The sequence below is a fragment of the Myotis nattereri genome (genome assembly GCF_964212035.1).
Source record: "Myotis nattereri genome assembly, chromosome: 2".
Lineage (NCBI taxonomy): Eukaryota > Metazoa > Chordata > Mammalia > Chiroptera > Vespertilionidae > Myotis > Myotis nattereri.
Genome location: NC_138076.1, coordinates 107,005,072 through 107,011,601, shown reverse-complemented (window position 1 = coordinate 107,011,601; position 6,530 = coordinate 107,005,072).

The window sequence follows — 6,530 nt, the reverse complement described above, 5'->3', positions numbered from 1 at the left end:
CTCCCAGACAGGTGCTTTCAGGAGTCATTGTTCCTGTGCTGGCCACCTCCCCTCACAGAGCTGTCTGGCAACCATATCTGAGTTTCCATCAGCCTAGCTCACACATTCGCTTGCCCTGGGGATTCCATGAGATCATCTCCGCATCTAACTTGAGTCCAAACTGCAGCTGCTTTTCCATATGAATGGCCTGTCCTGGCTTGGACTTAAGACTTTCCTAAAATCTCTCAAGCAGTAGCTAGTGTCAGTAAGATCTGACACTAGCAGCAGCCTGACTTCATAGCTTGTCCTCGCCTGGGCACTTCCAAGCCCAACACAGGTAGCAGCAATCTGCAGATCATTCTAGCTCTGGCCTGGTGGCCCCAGGCAGTGACTGACTGCACCTCCCAGGATGCCCCAAAGCCAGTGCACCTGGTGGACAACTTCACACCATACCAGCTTACAACTCTACACATCCACAAGCAACACACCAAAGGGGCAGACTCTGAGCACCAATGCCCCACTGAAGCAAGTCCTGCTCCATAGGGGTATTCCCTGCACAGCAACTCTTTTTTTTTTTTTTTTTAATATATTTTATTGACTTTTTTACAGAGAGGAAGGTAGAGAGATAGAGAGTTAGAAACATCGATGAGAGAGAAACATCGATCAGCTGCCTCCTGCACATCTCCCACTGGGGATGTGCCCGCAACCCAGGTACATGCCCTTGACCGGAATCGAACCTGGGACCCTTCAGTCCGCAGGCCGACGCTCTATCCACTGAGCCAAACCGGTTTCGGCAGCAACTCTTCCATTGTGGTTGCAGCAGGTCCTCACAGCCAAATGGCCTGGAGGTCAAATTCTCCCAGTGATGCCAACAGAAATCGAGGCTCAACTACAAGACTGTGCTACATAACCCACATAGAGGTGCATCTAGAATGCCATCTGAGGTGATTGGGGAGATCCACTGGGCCCTACAGGACACCTACTAAACAAGGCCATTCTACCAATTCCAGGAGACATAGCAGGTCTACCTAATAAATAGAAACAAACACAGGGAAGCAATCAAAGTGCAGAGACAAACATTTCACAAATGAAAGAACAGCCTGGCCAGCCCAGTTGAGCATCCACCTATGAACCTGGAGGTCATGGTTTGATACCTGGTCAGGGCACACGCCCGGGTTGCGGGCTCAATCCCCAGTGGGGGACATGTAGGAGGCAGCCAACCAATGATTTTCATTATTCATGTTTCTACTTCTCCCTCTCTCAAATCAAAATGTGTGTGTGTGTGTGTGTGTGTGTGTGTATGTATGTATGTATGTGCATGTGCATATACACACACACAGACTAGAAGCCTGGTGCACAAAATTTGTGCATGAGACGTGGTCTCAGCCCAGCGTGCACCCTCTCTAATCTGGGACCCCTTGGGGGATGTCCAACTGCCAGTTTAGGCCCGATCTTGCTGGCAGTCGAACATCCCTCTCACAACCTGGGACTACTGGCTCCTAACTGCTCACCTGCCTACCTGAATGATCACCCCTAACTGCTCCCCTGCCTGCCTGATGACCCCTAACCGCCTCTGCCTTCCTGCCTGGTCACCCCTAACTGCCCTCCCCTGCCAGCCTGGTCACCCCTAACCACCTCTGCCTCAGCCCCTGCCACCGTGGCTTTATCCAGAAAATGTCCGGTCTAATTAGCATATTACTCTTTTATTTGTGTGTGTGTGTGTGTGTGTATTTTAAGAAGAGAAGAAATCTCCAGTGGGGAAACTAAAAGAAATGGAAGAAAACTACTAGATACAAGAGTTCAAAACAATGATTCTAAGGATGCTCAAGGATCTTACTGAGAGAGAACTTTAAGGGACTTAGTGAGACTTTCAAGGATCTTAGAATTTCAAATACATGAAAAAGGACCTGTCAGAAAATAAGCATACATTAACTGCAATAATAATTTACAGGGATTCAACAATAGAGGAGAGGATTCTGAGAAATCAACGATTTGGAATAAGAAGCAAAAAAACATGCAAAAAAGCAAAAAGAATCCAAAAATATTAAGATAGTGGGACAACTTCAAGCCTACCAACATTCACATTATGGGGGTGCCAGAAGGAGAAGAGAGAACAAGATATTGAAAACCTATTTGAAGAAGTAATGATGGAAAGCTTCCCCTAACTCATAAAGAAGTACATTTACCAGTCCAGGAACCACAGAGAGTCCCAAACAAGAGCAACCCAAAGTGGCCCACACCAAGACACATCATAATTAAAATGCCAAAGCTTAAAGACAGAATCTTAAAAGCAGCAAGAGAAAAGCAATTAGTTACCTACAAGGGAGCACCCATATGAATGTCAGCTGATTTCTCAACAAAAATGTAGGTAAGAAATACTCAAAAGTAATGAAGGACCTACAACCAATATTATTCTACCCAGCAAAGCTCTCATTTAGAATTGATGGTCAGCCCAGCCAGCGTGGCTCAGTAGTTCAGCATTGACCTATGAACCAGGAGGTCAACAGTTCAGGACATATACCTGGGTTTCTGGCTCAGTCCCCATTGGGGAGTGTGCAGGAGGCAGCCAATCAATGATTCTGTCTCATCATTGATGTTTCTATCTACCCTTTCCCTTCCTTTGAAATCAATAAAAAAAATTTTTTTTAATTGAAGGTCAGATAACGATCTTCACATACAAGAAAAAGCTAAAGGAATTCACCACCAAACCAGTATTACTTGAAATGTTGAAAGGTATTCTTTAAGAAAAAGGGGGTGGGGGGAGGGGAGGAAGAAGAAAGATAAAAAATATGAACAATAAAATGTCGAACACATATCAACAACTCAATCAAAAAATCAAAATAAATGAACAAGGAATCTAATGAACAAAATAAATGAATAAAATAGAACCAGAGATAAGGGAACATGGAATAGACCTGAATCTCAGAGGGAAGGGGAGAGGGAGAAGAGATCAACCAAAAAACATATGCATATGTGCATCACCTATGGTCACATTAGGGTGATGAAGGCCTGGAATGGGCAGGAACCAGGGGGAAGTGGGGGAAGAGGGGACATCTATAATACTCTCAGCCATAAAGATTTTCTTTTTAAGTCATCCCATCCTAGCCTCATTCAAGGTAGATGGTATCAGTTGGCATGGGAGCTGTGGACCCTGTGCAGTTAATAGTTCTGTGTGCTCCAGAGAACTTAAGAACAGTAATAAAACACTGGCAGTTCTACACAATATCATACATTAACCACCACCCCTCGCCCCCATACCACCCACACATTCCAAGCCCTTGATACATCATTTTAAACACACCTTAATGCACTAATTTTGATCTCCTTCCAAAATCCAGGGCCTGGTAAGTAAAGTTGATAATGGGGTAACAGTGGGCAGCTCTAGCCTGGAGCCATCTGAATTACACATGGCCAGAGTGGGAGCTACAAGTTAAGTAAGCAGGTACTTTTCTACCTACCCATTTTATTTATTTTTATTTCCATGGGAGGGGTTTTAATTGGGGGAGGAAGAGAATAGCTATAGCCTTGAGACACCAAAATTCCTGGCCTTGTTTAGCCTTAAATAATTCACCTTGCACAATAGTTGCATTCAGTAACAAGTCTATCATAGGCAATACCAGTTTCTTAATCTATTGTTCACTCCTAGGGCAATGGTAGATCTTTCCATCTTGACTGCCAGTTGTTTGGTATCAAATTATTTCACATTATTTTTCAGATTTTCCTCCTGTTGTTATCTTTAAAACCATGTTCCCATTTCATTCTCCCCTGAAAAACAGCCTATCTAATAAAAGACAGAGATGCAAATTGACCATACCTTCACTACACCCACCAGCCAATCAGCGATATGCAAATTAACTGCCAACAAAGATGGAAGCTAATTTGCATACTGAAGGCTGGGCGGGACAGCAGGAGCCGCCATCCAGGCCCCCATGTGTGTGGCCCTGGGTGGCAGGGCTCAGGCAGGTGCGGTGATTGTGGGGGCCCTGCCCCGTGTGCAGCCCTGGCCGGCAGGGCGACACAATCAGTGAAGCAGGACTGGGGATTGGCGAATGGGTGCGAGGCAGACCTCCTGGCCCTTCCCCCCAGCCAGCAGGCTCCTATCAATCTTCAGTTTCTACTGAAAGGAATGTGGCGCCTCCACTGTGCAGCCTCCCAGGACTCGGACTCGCAGGCTCCGGAGTGGAGACTTCAACAAGGACTTTAGCGCCTGCTCAGGGGAAAAACCGCCACCTCTCTACTCCACAGCTGCTTCTGTGTCTGCAAGAAACTGCGCATGCACCTCCCTGTGAGATGGGCGGGGCCATAGCCTGAGTTGAGCAGTTCCACGATAGATAGCAATAGCAGCTGGACAAATGCAGGGGTGGAGGGCGGGAGGGCGGGGAAGGAACAAGGGGGAAGCTCTGGTTCCCTGCTCCTCCTCCCACAGGCATGGCCCTTGCTGCTGTTATGATAAAAGGAGATGTGCTTTTCTAACTGTCTGGGTAAAGGAAACAAGTGTCTGTTGGTTTCTGATCTTACTCTCCGAGCTGCCAGTTAATCCCTCTGGATGTATCATATCCAACCTCCAAAGGATCCGAGGGGCAGGATCAACCTTCATTCCATAGTTGAGGAAACTGACCAATAAACACATGTGTCTCATGCCTCAGTGTCAACTCCCTCAGAAATCTCCAGGTAATGACTCAGATTCTATATCTAAGGGTATATTTTCTTCTGTTTTCATGTTTAATTCAGCCCCAGGAATCAAATAATACAATAAAGAATAAAATGAGTTCAGAGGGCTCAGCATTGTATTCCCAGGGCCTTTGGTCCCACACAAACTGCAGAGCTTAGTTATCCTGAGATGAAAGGAAAGGAAAGAGAAACGTGAAAGGTTTCCCAACTCAGTCACAGAGCCATCTCATAACCACATATTAAGGACACGACATTAACTTAGGGGTGGAAAGGACACAAATGGAATAGAAGATGGAGCCATTTGGAGTGAGCAGGCCAGCAGGGGGGGCAGTTAGGGGCGAGCAGGCCGGCGGGGGGTGGGGTAGTTGGGGTGAGCACACTGGTACGGGGGACAGTTGGGGGTGATCAGGCTGGCAGGGGGGCATTTGGGGGCGAGTAGGCTGACAGGCAGGTGAGTGGTTAGGAGCCAGCAGTCCCAGATTGTGAGAGGGATGTCCAACTGCCAGTTTAGGCCCGATCCCTGTAAACCGGCAGTAGGACATCCTTCCAGGGGTCCTAGATTGGAGAGGGTGCAGGCCAGGTTGAGGGACACCACCCTCCCCCCGAGTGCACAAATTTTTGTGCACCGGGCCACTAGTCCTATATAATAGAGGTAATATGCAAATTGACCATCACTCCAACACACAAGATGGCCACCCCCATGTGGACACAAGATGGCCAGCAGGGGAGGGCAGTGTGGGTGATCAGGGCAGTTGGAAAGGACCAGGCCTGCAGGGGAGGACAGTTTGGGGGAACAAGGCAGTTAGGGGTGACCAGACCAGCAGACGAGGGCAGTTAGGGGCAACTAGGCTGGCAAGGGAGGGCAGTTAGGGGCAACTGGTCCAGTAGGGAAGGGTAGCAGGGGATCAGTTACGTGTCAATCAGGCTGGCAAGGGAGTGATTAGGGGGTGATCAGGCTGGCAGGCAGAAGCGATTAGAGGCAATCAGGTAGGCAGGCAGATGAGCGGTTGGGAGCCAGCAGTCCTGGATTGTGAGAGGGATGTCCGACTTCCCGTTTAGGCCCAATCCCATTGGGCCTAAACGGGAAGTCGGACATCCCTTGAGGGGTCCCAGATTGGAGAGGGTGTAGGCTGGGCTGAGGGACACACACACACACTCCACCCTGTGCATGAATTTCATGCCCCGGGCCTCTAGTGTTTCCTATAAAATATTATGTCTATCTCATTTCCTAGTTTTATAGTTGTACTGCCATATAATTTTCAAAACAAGAGAAAATTTAAAGTAAAAAATCATTAGTAAACCCCAGATTTGAAATGGTAATGGTCAGATTGTTTATCTCACTTGACTCTGTCCCACTTTTCTCCTGATGGGGCAAGGTAGGTGGGGCACTGCTTTGGCCTGGCTTTCTTTGTTATGTTGACACTGGCATGGTCAGCATCAATTCCTCTCTCTGCATAATAGTATCACACCCTTAAAATTTATGTAAAGTTGATTTCTAACATGGGTTCCCAACTGAAACCTCTTCTGCAACATGAATTCCTTATCAAAAGCTAAATTTTGACAGTTTTAGCTAATAGTAGGGTTTGACTTTACTTTTAATAGGAATTTAGCTCTTAGCAGAGTGCCTAGGTATTGCCAGAAATATCTGCTCAGGACCAAAACAAAGTATTTTCCACTGGTCAACTGTTTCAAAACTTGGTACCATTTGGAAGCCAACCTTCATCCTGAAATCTTCCTAGATAGGTGAATGACCTATCTCATTAAACTGTTAGGCAAGAGTTGCCTTTGGAAGGAATGCCATTGGAGTGTCCAGTCTATTAATCACCTTCACTGTCCCCTCCCTCATTGGGTTCTCTATAAATGGGTCAGCAGATGTTTTC